We start from the raw sequence: 18,606 nt of genomic DNA on the forward strand, positions 1-18,606 counted from the left end.
CGGACAGCAGGTGACATGTCGTGTGAATCCAGCCTCCAGTGAGACTACAGTGGTCTGACTTCCCTACCTATGGCTCCGTGGGTGTTCCTTTTTGGCCTCACCATGTCCTGCATTCTTATATGGGGAGCGGGAGCTGAGACCCCGCAGGCTGCCCCGCATGACAAGTGTGCATCTCAGCTCTAAGTCCAGTCGCTGTTTTCAATCTTTAGTTGCATGGGGCGCAGTACACCATCCCATGGTTTGAACCAGCAACCTTGTTGAGAGCTCAGCTCTAACCAGCTGAACCATCTGGCCACCCCTCCGAAAGCTCAGTGGCAGCTCGTGGTCTTCAGAGGGAACAGCTCACACTGGCCCATGTGGGAATCGAACCAGCAACCTTGTTTGTAGAGAGCTCACTCTCTAACCAACTGAGGCATCTGGCCGCCCATGTATTAGTTTTATCATAATAAGAATATTTCAAGACAACACTGCATTTTGGTGTATAGATTGCCCTGTGATTATTTTCACGTTTTTTCCTGTTGTCTGAATGATAATCTGTCTCCTCAAGCGGACAGAAGCTCTTGGAGCAGAGGCACAATGCCTCCTATCTCATGTGCATGGTTGCCTTTCGTTTAGGTTCTCAGTGTTTATCAGTTTCTGGTGGACACATTTGCTGCCCAATCTGCTTTCTCTGAGCAGTTGGAAAAAATAGCATCTGAGAGACCAAAAGTTGGGATTGACATGTAAGGTCAGCGAAAATATTGATTGCCAAATTTTATCTTAGAAGTCTATACAATCTTCTCTAACCCTCTTTACCAAAAAAGGCCATAAGATTTGAGACGGCCATTCATTCCTGAGAGACCCCTGCTGACTCTGGACGTGGCAGATCACTTTCCTTTAAGGGAGGCTGATGATTCCAGCAAAGTAGCTGGGAGCAGACTGAGTTTGCAATGGGTACCAGTTCATGTGCAGAAGTAGAGGATTGGGGGGTACTATGGAATAATGAATAACTTTATAATGGAAAACCAAGCATGGATTCAAAACTATCATGTTGGAGCTTTTAGAAAACTACGGTGAGCAAAACAGATAGGTCTTTATTTCATGGAACTCACCCCTTTGATGTAGAGAAAAATCCTCTCAACAAATATATAACTTAGTGGCATTTTCTCCAATTACATGATGCCTCATTGTTGATAGGTACTCGCTACAGAAATAGACGCCTTCAAGCTTAAAGGCACCTCATTTCCTATCTTGCTGCATCGCTCATTCATTCCCTCATTCATTTACTCAGACAGACAAAATTCAGAAACACCTGCAGGCACCTTCAATGTAACCGTTAAGCCATCGGGGGAGTATAGGAAGTGCCACGTTTGTTCTGACATCTCTCAGGAAAATCATCACCACTAGACATCAGGCTTCTGCTCAGTGATGCAGATTACCTGGGTTCCAGAGTTTTTCCAGTCCTGTTAGTCCTCAACTTAAAATGGCTACATTACTTTTTCTTTTGCAATCTTTTAAATAAAAACTGGAGCATAGTTTAGAAAACATGGATTTTGAATGTACCAAATTTTAGTATGTAGGATTCTTTCCCATCTCCAAATAACTGAGAAATAAGGAAATAAGATTTCTTTCTGTATATGAAACTTTAAATCAAAGTAACAAACATCCCCATTTTCTGACCGATGGGGACTGACCTTGATGGCCACAGCCACAGCCCCTGCATTTGTCATGAGTTAAGTGCTGAGAATAAAAATTGCACCACACAGTACCAGTTAAAGAATTCAGGAAAGTTGAGAAAACTTAAGAGGCCAAGAAGTGAAAACACATGTATTATTAGGTGAATGAAAAACTTTCCTAGAAATACTGTTTAGAAATACACTTCCTTGGTGAGCTCCAGTAACTTTCTCTGCTTTGGTAATATTTAAAAAGAAGTGGACTCTGGCAGAAGGTCTTACATCATTTTTCCTGCCGAGGTGCATTCTAAGACAGGCATTTTTTAGTAAACGTCCTTGCATGCAATAATTGCTTCTCTGGCATTGTAGTAAAATGCTGCCATTTCCTCTCATCTAAGTCATATATGTTTCGGTATCTGACCACTCAAGCCATTGTAATAAGAGACAGAAAAAGAAATTACTTTGGCCGGTTTCCTGAGATGCTAGATAGATGCTGTCAATTACAGCCGCAGGTTAGGAGAAATCTTTTGAAAGGGCAGGAGGATCGGACCCTGAAACCTTATCTATTTTATTGCAGCATGATGGAATATGAACACGATCACATACTGTGTTTTCATCCACTGATTGACTAGGTCTTTGGTCCTCAGTGATAATGACAAATATAAATACTCAAATGACTTACCAACAAGAGAAATAGGGATTTTTTGTCGGGAATCTTACAGAAAGCCCAAAATGCAATTGGAAACTGGAAAAAGGAATTCAAGCAAAATAGAAATTCCCCATGATGCTCATGGGCCCATCAATCATGGCTTTACATCTCCATTCAAAGGTACCTCTTTCTCTGTACAAGATGAGCAGCTGGCGCATCTACCAAGGCCCTGACTTCACGGAGCTTGTGCTTTATCCTCATGCATGGCCTCAGGGATTTCCCTATTTCCGCAAATATAATCTGTCTAGGAATTATTCGGTGTTTCAATAGGAGATTTACTCCACCGGTATTCTGTGTCCCTAAACAACAAGGTGATTTTCTTTAAAAAGTCAAGTAATGGGTCAGCTCAGCAAACAGATCACTTGGGACTGACGTCTGATCCGCATTTATTTAAATTTTGCATGATCAAAAAGGGATATTTCTTTCATTGCTAAATATCTTTCAAGGGTTTAAATTCTACACTAGGTGATGTTCTAGGCCCTGGACTTTTGATGGTGAAAAAGACAGATAAACTTCCTTCTCTCACGGTATGTATGTTGGGGGAGAACCACAATAAATGAATTAACAAAACAAAATATGGAGGCAGGGAGGGAGAGCGCTAGAGAGAGGGAGGGAGGCAGAAGGGGGAGAAGGTGAAGGCTGAGAAGGAAGAGAGGAAGGAAGGAAAAAAAGAAAGGACGGAAGGAGGGAGGAAGAGGAGGAAAGAAGGAAGGAAGGAAGGAGCAGTAAGAACTCTGAAGGAAACAAACAAGAAGTAGAATATATATGTGAACCATGACATTTACATACATCACAACTCTAGTTCAGAGGAACATGCAAATTACAGCCATATGATTTTAAAGGTCAGACAGAGAACTTTGATAACCCAGTAGGTCTGAGTTATTTCATTGGTAGGCCGTGGCCATGTTGGTCTCTTCAGTGTTGCTAAAATAATATAACATGGAAACAAGACCCCCCACAATAGTAAGGACACTGAGTTGTCATTATACCTCCCTTCTTTTAGAGTCATAATTCATATTACCATATGAAAGATCTGGAAAGTCCTGCAATACCTATTACTCTATTAAGAATTCCCTAAACTTATTTGGATATGGACACTTGTTTCCTGTCCCTCTTATTAACCTCCCACCCGACTTGTGGTTCTGCTGGTTATCCCATGGGCAGGATGGCTAGTGGAAGAGGCATCATTAAACAGAAAGCTCAGCCTTACTGGAGAGTGGCCAAAGGACAACGAAAAAGCAGTATCCACATCCTAGAAATTTATTTATTTAAATATTTACTTTTCACTTTTAACAAGGTTCCATTTATTTAAAAACAAAACCGACCAACAAACAAAAAAACTGAAGGTATGGAAACTGAATACACACATGAAAGTATTTTCTCAGGGAACTACTCAGCTAAGCTAGGTATTAATAAGCACAGGTGGTTATACAGAACAATTGCTTGTAGATACCTTTTCAATGAGCATTTTACATAATAAGTTACTTTATTATACATCCAAGTAATGCTTCTCAAGGGGCAGCACCATTTCTTGGTGGAGGGAGTGGAAACAAATCATCTTAGGGGCTTTCAAAATGCAGCACTATCCACCCCTGGAAAAACATTCTAATACTCGTATTTTTTTTTTTTTAAGCATCCTACAGACTTTAAATTCTAATAAAGTAAATATCAGTCTTTAATATGCCACATAAACAAATATTTCTTTGGGACCCCCCTTTTTTTCAGAGTAAAGGGGTCTTGAAAGCCCAAACTGAGAAAACCACTGTAGTTTATCCTTAGCCACATATGGTCAGTTTTTGGCTCTGACCTCATAAAGCACTAGTGTGAGGGAATTGCCCAAAGCTGCTATATCAGGCCCTGGCTGTTATAGCCCAGGAAGCTGATTTGTGGTGACCTGTTGGACTTGGACCTTTTAGTGTGGTATTGTTTATTAGCACAGTAATATTGTCGATACAGTTACTAGATTTAGTCAGCATAGTCAGTATACTTATTATTGCGTATTAGCACAGTTGGAGAGCATAGTTAATATCATCAGTGAGCGTAGTTGCCCAGTCACCATGTCATGTGACTTTACAGACATCCGTGTTGACCAGGAGCCCGTCAGTGCCCATTACGAGCTCCAGGGAATCATCGGAGAGGGCTCCTATGGCAAGGTCGTGTTGGGCAAGCACATTCTCACGAAGACGATGGTGGCTGTGAAAGTCATGGACCAATGGGCCTCCGACAGAACGCACCTGTCTCTCCTGCACGAAGTCTGCTGCATGGCAGACTTGCACCATCCTAACATCGTCCAGCTATTCCATGTGATCACCTCGCCGGGATACCTCTTCCTAGTCATGGAGCTGGTGACCGGAGGGAACATGCTAGACTACCTTTATGACCACGGCTGCAGGTCGGAGAACAAGGCCCGCGGCATCTTCCGGCAGCTGGTGTCAGCAGTGCACTACTGCCACGAGAAGGGCGTTGCTCACAGGGACCTGACGCCAGAAAACGTGCTGTTAGACGCTCACATGAATTCTAAACTTACAGACTTTGGCGTTGGCGCATCCTCCAACGTCCATCAACTCAGCATGTTTTTGTGGCACTCTGCCTTACATAGCCCCGGAAGTGTTCCTGTGTGAAACATATGACGGTTGTGCCGTGGACATCTGGAGTCTGGGCGTGATGCTGTTTGAGATGCTCACGAACACCCTGCCTTTCAAGGCAAAGAACTGGGGAAGGATGGAGAAGAAGATAGTCAGAGGGCGGTATGTCGTACCATCTTATCCACTGAGGTGGAAAGTTTAATCAAAAAACTGCTAACCATCATCCCTGAGCAGAGAGAAATTCTGAAGACCATCATGCCAGATCCGTGGCTAAACATGGGCCAACAAGAACTGAAACCTTACATCCAGCCACCCAGTGATGCCATAGACCCTTGGATAATAAAAAAGATGGTGAATCTGGGCATTCACAGGGAAGATATCCAGGACACATTATCACACAAAACTTATAACAACAACATCATGGCCACATACCGCATGTTACACATCCACAAACCAAAACACAAGTATCAAACCATCAATGTAAAGCCCTTCCATCCTCCTCAGTTCCAGAGCCACAGTCCCTCCCCAGCCCAGAAGGTTCAATCAGAGTGGTCTGCTTTCCAGCAGGCTGAGCAGCAGCCTATGGACCATGAGCCAGGGGAGAAGGCCCAAGAGTGTGCCGGTCTTAGAGCCATCCTGGAGTACAGCACCACCGTTTCTAAGTCCAGGACCACCACCACCTCATCCAGCACGGGATCGAAGACCGCCACTTCAGAGGCCAGCCGAGGCTCCAGGACTACCATTCCCAAGCACTGCTGGGGCTCCAGGACTTCCACTCTGAAGAACAGCTGGGGTTCCAGGACCATCACTGCTGAACCCTCCACTCCCGTGCACAGACCAGGCTCCAGGAACACCGCTCCTGAGCACAGACCAGGCTCCAGGAACACCACTCCCAAGCACAGACCAGGCTCCAGGAACACAACTCCCAAGCAGAGACCCGGCTCCAGGAACACCGCTCCCGAGCACAGACCATGGTCCAGGACTGCTACTCTGGAGCTCAGTCCAGGTTCCAGCACCACCATCCTTAGCCCAGCCTCCGATGTCACCCTGGGGACTCTCTCTCCAGCCACAGCATCACCAGCAAGAGTGGAAACCCTGATGACATCAAGCGGGGCCCACGGCGGGTGGCTAGGAGGTGCTTGAACTTTATTACAAAACCGGTCTGTCTTCCGCCAAAGGGGTACTGCAAACAATGTCAGGTAAAGCCCCTTTAGCATTTGGACACAGCAGGTCCTTTCATGGAGGCCAGCCTGCCCTAGAACATGGACCACTTGGGGAAGGGGTGCATATAGGAATAAAATCAGGAGTCTGTTTAAAGGAGGGAATAAATGGTAAGATGGCAACTCCATCCCTGTAATTCATCCTGACTCATCTATGAAAACTGCCAGAGCCCTCTCACCTTCCTTAGTTGCTTCTTCCTGTAGATTCCTAACTGGACTGCTCTCATGGTTAAGAAACAATGTTCGCACATTACTTCTCAAGTGGCATTCAGACATTTGCTTTCAACCAATGAGCTTTGGTTTCAACCCAAATATAGCAAAATGGTTGAAATCTTGGACTGCATAGTCACATCTGGGTCTAAATCTTAGCTTCACCTTGACAAACTCTGTGACCTAAGGAAAGTGATTTCCTTTCCCTTTGCCACAGTTTCCTCACATGTAAAATGGGCCAATAATAGTATTGATTTAACAGGATGTTCAGTGAATGCATTAGTTAGTATATATTAGTGAGGTGTTTTTGTTTATTTTGTTTTTCCCTATTGAAAGAATTGGAAAGATTTTTCCATGGAAGACCATTCAGTACTCATTCAGAGTTTGGTCTGTATTAAAATTGTGTAGTCAGTTGTTGTTAATGAAATACCATTTAGAAGTCAAGAAAGCATGTGTCCTCTCAAGAAAGCAAAATAGAGAGTTCCATAGCGAGTCAAGAGGGACAGAACACATAAGCTGTGAGCTTATCAAGTATTCCGGTACAGCTGTTAGTTCTGTATTTGGTAGGTCCCTTTCGTGGTTGCTAATGAAAATCTACTTTATCCAGGTTAGGCAAAAAGAGAACTTCTACCACATAGGACATAGACTGTTTCATGAAACTCCAGGGCAGGAATGCAGGGACTCACCCACTGCCTAGAGAGTCATCGCAATGCTTGCTTTTTACCTCCTGAATCTCTCAGACAGCATCTGCTTCATTCTACTTCTTCTCTGAAGGCCATCTTTATCTACTCTTTATCTTCATGTCATAATTTGGTGTCACCCTTTTGTCCGGCTCATATTTCTGTTCACATTCAGAGAGCAACCTCTTATCTCTAAGTTTCATCTCCAAACTGTGGGAAAAGTACTCTGGTCTTGTTTGGACCAGAAGTCTGTCCATCCATGAGGCTAATGCTAACGTAGATGCCAGACCCTCCTCTGAAGATTGGGTGCCAATCCCTGAGAAAGGGAGACTGTACGCTGGGTACACACTTCATCAAGATCCCAATAATTTATTTGTGCTGTTTAAGAATGGTAATTGCTGCCCAACCTATAAACCACCCCTGCCCCTATAATTCTTATGCAGAAGTTCTAGAGAGAGATGTGTGCTTTAATATGTTTAGAAAGGTCTCCAGATGATTCTAATGATTAACAAATTTAAAGAACCTTTTTTGAGGGACACTCACAATATGGTGAACAAAAAAAGGAAAACAAGATTTACAAAAAGAGATTAAGACTGGACTTTTCAGCCTAGATAAAGTAAGATCAAGAATCTTTAAGTGTACAGAAGACTCATCCACACATAACCCTGTTAGACTCATCCACAGAAAACAGCTGTTTTTTGTCTCCACAAAGAACAGTACAAAAGCACGAGGTTATATATAAGGAAATATTTCTTAATAGGAGAAGAATTACAACAAAAAATAGAAGAACTCTGTATCTCTGGGGCATCTCAATGTACCTGAGGTGCATAAGTGTGCCGGCTGACGAGTTAGATGCTATTCAGTAGAGTCTGGGATCCCAGGGCCAGGATCAGAATCCACAGGCTCAGAAATGGAAAACCAGCTCTTTCAGGTGGGGCTCATGTTACCCAGAGAAAGAAGAGTGAGGGACATGCTCCCGCTAATCTTCTCTGACCCATGGGCTGGGGTCAATCAAACTTATAGGCTTGATGTGGACCTGTCAGCCTTCTTTCTTACTTTTCCAGCTTCTCCAGGCTGGCAGCTGTGAGTCCACCGAGCCAACCTTAGTTTCCAGCCATCCTAGTGCCCACACCCCACCCCACTTTTTCTGGTGGCTGGACAGTGCTAGATACTGGGACTTAGGTCTGTGAAAGGAAAGGGAACTAGAAGTTCCACTTAGACCTCAAGTCTTCACCGGAGCTCAAGGGTCAAATAGCTGTAAACACAGCGATAGCATCAGGCATGTTTGTGTTCCTTGGGTACATAACAGTCTCCAGAACCTCTGAGGGAGGGCAGTGAGAAGGTGATTGGCAAGACAGGTCTCCAGCACTCTGGATCCCAGGGGACTATCCCTTTCAAACCCCAGCAGATTCAGAGTTACTTGGGGACAAATGCATGGGTCTTAACTACTTTCTTTTCACAGTGTAAATAGACACTTGGCATTGGTTTTCTGATTTTCATGGGAAAACAGAACTTCAAAGAATGTAAGCAAATGAACCAGATATTTTGGAGCTGGAGCCTGTGCGTCCTCCTGTGTAATCACCATGGACTGTTGTCTGAACGTCATGAAGGAGCACCATGGGCAAAGGGGAAAGTAATGGTGTCGTCAGGTGCCAGCCCAGGTGGCCAGAGGGCCCTAGACCACTGAGGCTTCAACAGGCTCTATGACACTGTGGGCCACACATTGTCCTGCTCACCACACGTCCCCTCCAGTGATGCCCCCAGGACCAAGACAGGAGGCTCCCTAAGGGGAACCCAGAACTCTAATGCCTTGGACTGTTTCTCAGAAACACTTTCCAAGTCCCGAAAAGTTTGGGAAGTGTTCTGTGCCATGTTCTCCCTCCTCCCTCAGATATTTACAAATCAGTTTAGCAAATTTAAATCACTGAGAATTCCTACAATAAGATAACCCTTTGGCTTTGCTCAGCTCAGAGAATCTGAAATTCATCTTCCCACAGAGCGCTTCTCATTTATTTTTAACATCCTTCCTATCAGGATTCTGTGAAGCAGGCATCCTGCCAAATGCAGCTTAGAAACACTGGCTCACACCAATGTCCAATTCTAATGGGAAGAATCCACCTTGCAGGGATCTCCTGTGCCCCTCCCCACTCTCATCGGACATCTGTGGGCTTCACTGTAATACAGGGAGTACAGGTTTTTTTACTGTTGTATAAAGTGCTCTTTACTACCAGTTTGTCATGTCAAATTGACCTCATTATTAGGGGTGTTTGATGGTTCTTCAGGCAGTCTAGAGCTGGCTCAGCACTAAAGTTAGGGCATTTAAACCAGGCCCCAAGAAAATTTTCATAAAGACTTACAAATCTAGAAAGTTAAGGCAACACCCTTTTGAAATCCATTTGGAACTACTTGCTACCCTATTTCACTTAATTAAAATACCATTTCTAAAGAAAGTGTATGTAATTTTCATTGTCAGTATCAAAAAAAAATGACAGTAATTGTAATTTCACATCCTTGGTTCAGTTTATTCCTAGGTATTTTATTCTTTTTGCTGCAATTGCAAAAGGAATTTTTTTTTTAATTTCTTTTTCTGAGATTTCATTGTTATTATATAGGAATCCAATGGACTGTTGTAGGTTGATTTTGTAGCCAGCAACTTTACTGTATTCGTTGATTGTTCCTAATAGCTTTTTCGTGGAGTCTTTAGGGTTTTCTGTATATAGCATCATGTCATCCGCAAAGAGTGACAATTTAACTTCTTCATTCCCAATTTGGATGCCTTTTATTTTTTCTCTTGCCAGATTGCTCTGGCAATGACTTCTAACACTATGTTGAAAAGCATAGGTGATAGGGGACAGCCCTGCCGTGTTCCTGAATGTAGAGCAAAAGGCTTCAGTTTTTCATTGTTAATTATGAGATTAGCTGAGGGTTTGTCAAATATGGCCTTTATTATGTTAAGGTATTTTCTTTCTATACCTGTTTTATTAAGTGTTTTAATCATAAATGGATGTGTATCTTGTCAAATGCTTTTTCTGCATCAATTGATATAATATGATTTCTGTCCTTTATTTTGTTTCTGTGGTGTATCACATTGATGGATTTGCGTATGTTGAACCATCCTTGTGCCCCTGGGATGAACCCCACTTGGTCTTGATGAATAATCTTTTTAATGCATTGCTGCATTGTATTTGCTAGAATTTTAGTTAGGATTTTTGCATCTGTATTCATCAGAGATATTGGTCCGTAGTTTTCTTTTTTTGTGCTGTCCTTGCCAGGTGTTGGTATCAGGGTAATGTTTGCCTCATAAAATGAGTTAGGGAGTACTGTCTCTTCTTCAATTTTTTGAAGAGTTTGAGCAGGATTGGTATTAGATCCTCTTTGAAGGTTTGGTAGAATTCACTAGTGAAGCCATCTGGTCCCAGATATTTGCTTTTGGGAAGGTTTTGGATGACTGATTCAATTTTGTTACTGGTGATCGGTCTGTTTAGATTTTCCAGTTCTTCATGATTCAGCCTAGGAAGGCTATATGTTTCTAATCTTGTCCATTTCTTCTAGGGTATTGAACTTGGTGGCATATAGTCCTTCATAGTATTCTTGGATGATCCTTTGTATTTCTGGGGTGTCCGTGATAACTTCCCCTCTTTCATTCCTGATTTTGTTTATTCGTGTCTTCTCTCTTTGTATCTTAGTGAGTCTAGCCAAGGGTTTGTCAATTTTGTTAATCTTTTCAAAGAACCAGCTCTTTGTCACATTAATTTTTTATATTGTCTTTTTGTTCTCTATTTCATTTACTTCTGCTCTGATTTTTATTATTTCCTTTGTTCAGCTGACCTTGAGTTTCATTTGTTCTTCTTTTTCTAGTTCTTTCAGGTATAACATAAGGTTATTTATCTGAGATTTTTCTTGTTTCTTGAGATAGTCCTATACTAATATAAATTTCCATCTTAAAACTGCTTTCGCCGCATCCCAAAAATTTTGGTAGGATATATTTTCATTCTCATTTGTTTGTAAGTATCTTTTGATCTCTCCTCTAATATCTTCTTTGACCAAGTCATTCTTTAAAAGTATGTTGTTTAATCTCCACGTATTTGCGGTTTTTCCTGCTTTCTTTTTGCAGTTGATATCCAATTTCAAGCCTTGTGATCAGAGAATATGCTTGGTATGATTTCAATCTTCTTAAATTTGCTGAGGTTAGTTTTATGTCCAATATATGGTCTATCCTTGAGAATGTTCCATGTACACTAGAAAAAAAAAATGCATAGTGTGATGTTTTAGGATGAAGTGCTCTATAAATGTCAATTATGTCCATTTCATCTAATGTGTCATTTAGGGCTGCTATTTCATTATGTATTTTCTGTTTTGATGATCTATCCATAGCTATCAATGATGTATTTAGGTACCCTAGTATAATTGTGTTTTGGTCAATTTCTCCCTTTAGTTCTGTTAGTAGTTGCTTTGTATATTTCGGTGCTCCTTGATTGGGGGCATAAATATTAATGACTGTTATGTATTCTTGTTGTGTAGTCCCCTTTACCATTATGAAATGTCCATCTTTGTCTTTTGTTATGTTTTTCACCCTGAAGTCTGTTTCATCTGATATCATTATGGCTACACCTGATTTTCTCTGGGTACCATTTGCTTGGAGTGTCAATTTCCACCCTTTCACTTTGAGTCTATGCTTGTCCTTGTAGCTGAGATGTGTCTCTTGGAGACAGCATATGGTTGGGTTTCGTTTTTTTGATCCAATCTGCTACTCTGTGCCTTTTTATTGGTGAGTTCAATCCACTTACATTTAGAGTAATTATTGATATGTGAGGATTTCCTGTCATTCTACCTTTGTTTTTCAGGTAAGACTGTGTCTCCATTGTTTCTTTGTCTTTTTGTTGTTGTCTATTATTTCTGTTTGGTGGTATTCTATGATGTTTCCCTCTGTTTCTTCTTTTATTACATTACGTATTTCAGTTCTTGATTTTTTTTTTTTTTTGAGTGGTTACCATTAAGTTTATATGGAAGAAAGTTTCTTATTTAGAGTATTCCTTTTTCTTCAGCACGCTTACTTTCTCCATTCCCATATTCTGGTTCAGGCCTTTACTCTCCCCCTTTTATGGTTTGGTTGTCACAAGTTATCCCTATTTATGCTGGTTGAATAGCCTCCTTCAATATGTCTTGTAGTGCAGGTCGTGTGTTGTAAATTTCCCTCAGCTTCTGTATGTTTGGAAAGGTCTTTATTCCTTCTTCATATCTAAAGGATATCTTTGCTGGATATATTATTCTTGGCTCATAATTTCTCTCTTTCAATAGTTTCAATATTTGATTTCAAATATTTCTCACTCCTTGCTGCTGAAAAATCTGATGATAATCTAATGGGCTTTCCTTTGTAGGTTACAATCTTCTTTTCTCTGGCTGACTTGAGGATTCTTGCTTTCTCATTAATTTTTGACAGCTTCAATACAATGTGCCTTGGAGAAGGCCTGTTGGGGTTGAGGTAATTAGGTGTGTTCTATTTGCCTCTAGGATTCGAGGATTCAGTTCTTTCCACAAGTTTGTGAAGTTCTCGTTGACTATTTGTTTGAATATACTTTCTGTTCCCTTTTCCCTTTCTTCCCTTTCTGGTATACCCATTATTCTTATATTGCTCTTTCTGATGGAGTCAGAAAGTTCTTGTAGAGTTCTGTCTTTTCTTTTAATCTCAAGTCTTTCTCCTCTTCCATCTGTGTCATTTCCAGATCTCTGTCTTCACTGATTCTTTCTTCCATCTGGTCAACTCTACTACCTAAGCTGGCTGTTTCATTCTTCATTTCTTTTATTGAGTTCTTAATCTCCAGAAATTCTATTTAAATTCTATTTAAAAATTCTATTTTAAAAATTCTTTTTTAAAATTTCAATCTCTTGGTAAAATGTTCATTTTGTTCTTTGCTTGTGTTTGTGAGTTCATTAAGCTGCCTGTCTATCTTTTCTTGCATCAGAGTTTTTACAGAACTGCAATCTTGAATTCTCTGTCATTTAGGTCACATATTTCTATTTCTTTACGTTAATTTTCTGGAGACTTTTCATTTTCTTTCTGAGCTGCCTTGTTACCTTGGTTATTCATGGCAATTAATGATTTATTATTTCTCATCCTAGGCATGTATAGGAGTGGATTCTGCAACAAGTTGATAGGAAGAGGTTTTTCGTTTGCTTTCCAGTATGTGTTGGTGGAATATTTATTTTCTCTCATGCCACAGTCTTTTATTCTCATGCTGTAGTGTTATATTTTCTCTGTACTGTTCTGTCTTCTCACACAAAGGGGTGGTTCCCTGGAAGGTGGGTTTCTCCTCTGTGAGCAAGTAGCTTGGGTCACTGGGCACCGACTCCGGGGTGGGATGTGGAGAGCTTCTGCAGTTCCAAAGCTCTTCCTGCTCCAGATTCAGCACCTGTGTGTTTCAGTGGCTTTCAGCAGCTCTGTTTACCCCTGCAGGGATCCACCCAGATTGGTGCGGGCAGAGGCAGATGGTTGTGAGAGGTGGCGCTGAACAATGATGGCGACCACCAGCACAGCTAATCCTGCACCCAAGGCTCCCTGCCCTTTACCGGAATTAGTTAGACTGTGAGTCCATGTCTGTGGACCACAGTTCTCAAAACTGTAAATATTCTTTTTTTTTTTTAATCTGACACTGCTACCTTTCTGCTTCTAGCACTGGGAAGGTGGGGGCTAGGCAAGCTCTAGAAGGGTAGGAAGGGGTCAGCTAGGCTCCGTGCCTAGGCCTTCCAACCTCTGCTTGGCAGTGAGGGCTTAAACCTCTGTTTTCACTCTTCCCTCAGTCTTTGTTCTGAGGTCTCTGCCGTGAGCGTTGGGTTCAGCCGTATTATATGCTGACCCCTCAGGCGGGACTGTGGGCCACAAGTGGAGCACTAACAGTCTGAGTTCTTCCCTCTCCATCAGCTGTGGTAGTTCCGGAATGCAGGGAGCTTGGAGCTCAGAGCTCGGTCTACGTCCTGCGCCTGCATGGGCCATATCTCCACACTACCCCTTCCTTCCTCACCTGCTCTCCCAATTTGCCCATCTTTAGATGATTTCAGTCGCGTGTCTCTTAGTTTTGCCTGTCTGCTGTGCAGGAAGTCTTTTATGGAATTATCGTTGTTCAATTTGTTGTAAATTCCAGGAGAGATTTTAAGAGGCTCACCTCATGCCACCAGTTCTGTGACGTAATCTATGTATTACTATTTTAATACAGTTTTTTCCATTCTTATAATGTGTATACTTTTTGGGGGACACCCTTTCTACAGCATATATCCAGTTGGACACATTTTCTATATTTTGCATAAGTCACATAATAAATCACTTTCAAGAAGGATCCCTGACTTCAGCCCTTCCCTAAGATGTCTGTTGCCTTTCATACCTAAGGCCTATTGTCTATCTGATAAAGATAGGGGAAATAAACTGTGACATTTTATTTTACTGACAGAGCAAATTCTAGTATTGTAGTTTGTTTACACCTATGTGAACTCTAGAGTTGTCTTTTAACAAGAGTGAGAATGCTTTATCTTGTGGTAGGTCCTAAAAATTGAGGTTAGAATGGGAAATTGGCATTCACCTGTCAATGCAGAAGAATAATTTCCTTAGACTTGTAATGATTAGATCGTAAAATACATGTAAAGTCTATGAACAGTAGCTGGCACATAAGTGCTTAATAAGTGTTAATAATTTTTTTCCAGAAAGTTCCCCAATTTCTATTCTGTCCCACCACTTGTGTTCCTTTACCAATGTGATATAGTCCAGCCAGTGGTGAGGGCCTAGGATATACTATTAAGAAAACCACTTCAGCCTTGACCCCGGAGAAGTTTTTAACCTCCCAGTTCTGTGCTTAAAACTATCTGAGAGCTTTAGAAGCTTTCTGACAATAAACAAGTCCATTAATTTTAGTATCTAGCTTTTCAGTATGAGTATAATGTGACCAAAAAAACATTTAAAAATATATTCCACAAGGCCATTCCTCATAGACATTCCAGTTGAAGGGTAGCAGAATATGCCCTATTAAAAGATAGCATTTTGGCATAAGAATTATTTTGAGCTGAGGGCAATTGAGAAGCATCAGATACAGGAAAAGCTTTCTGCCCTCCCCCATTTGTCTAAAAGCAGCATATACATTTGTACAGGTGTATTCCCTACCCTCTCTGTCAGAAAGGAGAGAAGTTGATCACTGGAGAGAATTCTAAAATCTTATCAACCAGAGATAGCACCAGGGGAATCTACATAAAAAATCTTGCCCAAAGTTAGTCTTTCTTTACCATTAGTTTCATATAATTGCCTTCCAACAATTTGCTCATTCTAGAAGCTCAAAGTCCAAATGAGTTCTCCTAATCCATTTCTGGTGACTTTAAACTACCTCACATTCCATTCAGAGCACTGTTCTTCAATCTTTTTTCCACCGTGATATACAGTTTTGTGAAATGATATCCTTATTATTTATGACAACAAAAGTTAATATCGGTTATTTTAGTATATTTGAGGTGAATGTGGGGGCAAATCCCAAATTAAACTCTTCTAAAAACTAACAGAATGCTAGGCCGTGACCCACCAAATTCATTCCATGACCCTTGTAGTGAGTGGCAACCCCAGCTTGAAGAAGACTGCTGAGTGTCCAGAAATCTCCAATAGAAACTCATTCTTCTTCAGGAGCAGTAAATACAGTAGACTTCAATCTCTCCAGCAGACTTTTTTGTGTATATCTGTGTTTTGTTCTTGCCCAAGAAGAGTTTAAATTACCTGAACTGATGCGGGGATTGCAAGATAAGTTATCAGTTTTCCTCACTTAACTCCATTCCTTCTCCATCTTGGGTGCCCAGATCTTTCTCCGTCCATTGAGTAAGAAACAATGAGTCATACACTCAGATGGGCTATAGATACTTATACCTTTTTGCCAACACTCTACCATCAGCTTTGTCTGGTTGAGAGAGGGAAGGATTTATCAGCCTCAGCAGAAGTCATTCTGTGGTGTTTTCTGACACCAGCAGTGAACTCTCAAACATCAGCTGTGTGTTCTAGAATTCGTTTCAATTCTGACACTATCTGCCTAGAGTTAGCCCCAGATCCCACAAGGTCAGGGCTCAGTCCCAGAAGACTGCTCCTGTCCCCACCGCCCTGCCTCAACTTCAGATGCCAGTGGAAAGCACCAGGTTGTCACTGAGAGTTCTGATCAACTGGCTATAAATTCAGAGGTTCCTACAAACCCCCTTCTCAGATTTCATAATTCAGTAGAACAACTTACAAAACTCAGGGAAGCGCTCTACTTTCTAGTATCTATTTATTATAAAAGATACAACTCAGAAACAGCCAGATGAAAGAGGTACACAGGACAAAGTATGGAGAAAGCGACGTGGAGCTTCTTTGACCTGTCTGGACGTCACACCCTCCTAGCATTTCGATGTGTTCACTACCTCTGAAGTTCTCCAAACCCTGTCATGTGGGAGATTTTAATGGAGGTTTCATTACGTAGGCACAATCGGTTAAATCATTGGCTACTGGTGATTGAACTGCATCTCCCGCCCTCTCCCCTTCTCAGAGGTCAGGTATTGGGGCTGGCAGTTCCAACCCCCTAATTATGCCTGGCCTTTGGTGAACACCCCCATCCTGAAGCTCTCCAGGGACCCCCAACTACCAGTCATGTCATCAGCATACAAAAGACATTTTTATCCCTCAAGGTTCCAAGGGTTTTAGGAGCTCTGTGCCAGGAACCAGGGACAAAGACCAAATATATACATATTACAAATTTATTTATTTCAGGAAGACTTGTGGGCATCTGAGCTAATGTGGAGGGTGGCAAGAGAGGAGCCAATGTCATTTACTCATTTTCTCCCCAACACTCACCGGCTTCCTTGCACAGGATAGAAGTTAAGTTAGAGAAGGAACCAAGCCAGAATTTAGTTTATCTCACTGCCTTTATCTCTGATCCAAAGCAGAGTGTGTCTGGAAACCATTTGAATGTGAAAAATCTTTCTATTGTAGGCAAAATTGAGAGTCGGTGAGAGAAAATGACCAGGAGTGAGAAAGCACTAGAGGCCAGCTGGGTCTCCAGGACCGCCACTCCTGAGCCCTCCATTCCCAAGCACAGCTGGAGCTCCAGGACCATCACTTCAGAGGACAGCTGGGGCTTCAGGACCTCACCTCCTGAACGCAGCTGGAGCCTCAGACCACCACTGCTGAACCCTCTACTCCAGAGCACAGATCCAACCCCAGGAACACCGCTCCCGATCACAGACTGGGCTCTGGGAACACCATTCCTGAGCACAGACCCGGCTCCAGGAACACTGCTCCCGAACACAGACCCGGCTCCAGGAACACTGCTCCCGAACACAGACCCGGCTCCAGGAACACCGCTCCTGAGCACAGAGCAGGGTCCAGGACCGCTACTCCAGAGCTCAGTCCAGGTTCCAGCACCACCATCCTTAGCCCAGCCTCCCAATATCACCCTGGGGACTCTCTCTCCAGCATCACCAGCAACAGTGGAAACCCTGATGACATCAAGCGGGGCCCGTGGCGGGTGGCTAGGAGGTGCTTGACATTTTTAAGAAAACTCTTCTGTCTTCGCCCAAGAAGGGGTACTGCAAACGCAGTCAGGTAAAGCCCTTTTAGAATCTGGACGGCAAAGGCAGAGCTAGAACAAGACTCCAGGGAGGTCCAGCCGTGCTCCCTGCATTTTAAAGGGTGAACTGGATGAAGCTAAGGTTCAGGGAGCCCAACCACGTGGTGGGGGAGATCGGCCAGAGGCCAGCAGTACAAGAAATATGCATGGTGTGTCTCAGGAGCTGTGGCGAGAGGACTTGGTCCAACGGACAATGGAGATGTGAACAGTACCATGATGCCATCTGCCTGGGAGTCACAGCCATGGTATCCAGCATCGCCGGGGCCTTCAGAAGGACCTCCTTGGAGGACGGCCTGGAGCTCCCTGGGAAACAGGAGGGACCACCCTTGTTGCAGATCCAGCTCTTTGGCTCCCAGCTGGGTGCAACTTCAGAGACTGGACTTTTTCCTGGGGCCCTTCTTCCCTCCCCTGCTCTGTGGGAAGGGATGGTTCTTCTTAAAGTACTTGGTTTTCCAAACCTTTCAATAAATGTCTTGCTTCAGAAAGACATATAGGGTACTCTTGTTTTGCATCCTCCAATTTGAAGAGTGCGTAGTGATATAATACTTGGCCTTACTTGGAACAACTCTGCACTTTTGCATGTTGTACCCTCTTGGTCTTCTGTTCCCCTGGCTTTGAACCCTCAGTTCCCTTGTCCATTTCTCCTTTGTGGCAGAATGGTGTTGCTTGCTCACATAGCACACATGCTGCCTTCTTCCTGTGGATGCTCAATTTTCCATCCTAGGAATTTATGAATATGGGTCAGTTTAGTTCACTAGTACCCGTTCTGTGCCAGTCCTGGGGACTGAGAGATGAGTAAGATACAGTTTTTGCCCTCAAGAAGATACAATATAGAAAGGAAGGTATTCACAAGAAAATTAAAATGTATAATTCAGTACTATTTGCTACAGTAGAGAGAAAGGCACAGGATATCAGGGAAGCATAGAGCATA

The 18,606-nt window shown here is 42.5% G+C and overlaps 1 long non-coding RNA gene across 1 annotated transcript in view; it reads left to right on the plus strand.

The window, feature by feature from the left end:
• The window catches only part of LOC109443577 (uncharacterized), a 272,823-nt gene extending 254,661 nt beyond the window's left edge, over nt 1-18,162 (plus strand). The window contains exon 5 of the long non-coding RNA XR_012489505.1: nt 17,039-18,162. This is a non-coding gene — a long non-coding RNA (uncharacterized LOC109443577). The remainder of the gene's footprint in view (nt 1-17,038) is intronic.
• The last annotated feature ends 444 nt before the right edge of the window (nt 18,163-18,606 follow it).

Source organism: Rhinolophus sinicus, linkage group LG10, assembly GCF_036562045.2.
Source record: "Rhinolophus sinicus isolate RSC01 linkage group LG10, ASM3656204v1, whole genome shotgun sequence".
NCBI classification, from domain to species: domain Eukaryota; kingdom Metazoa; phylum Chordata; class Mammalia; order Chiroptera; family Rhinolophidae; genus Rhinolophus; species Rhinolophus sinicus.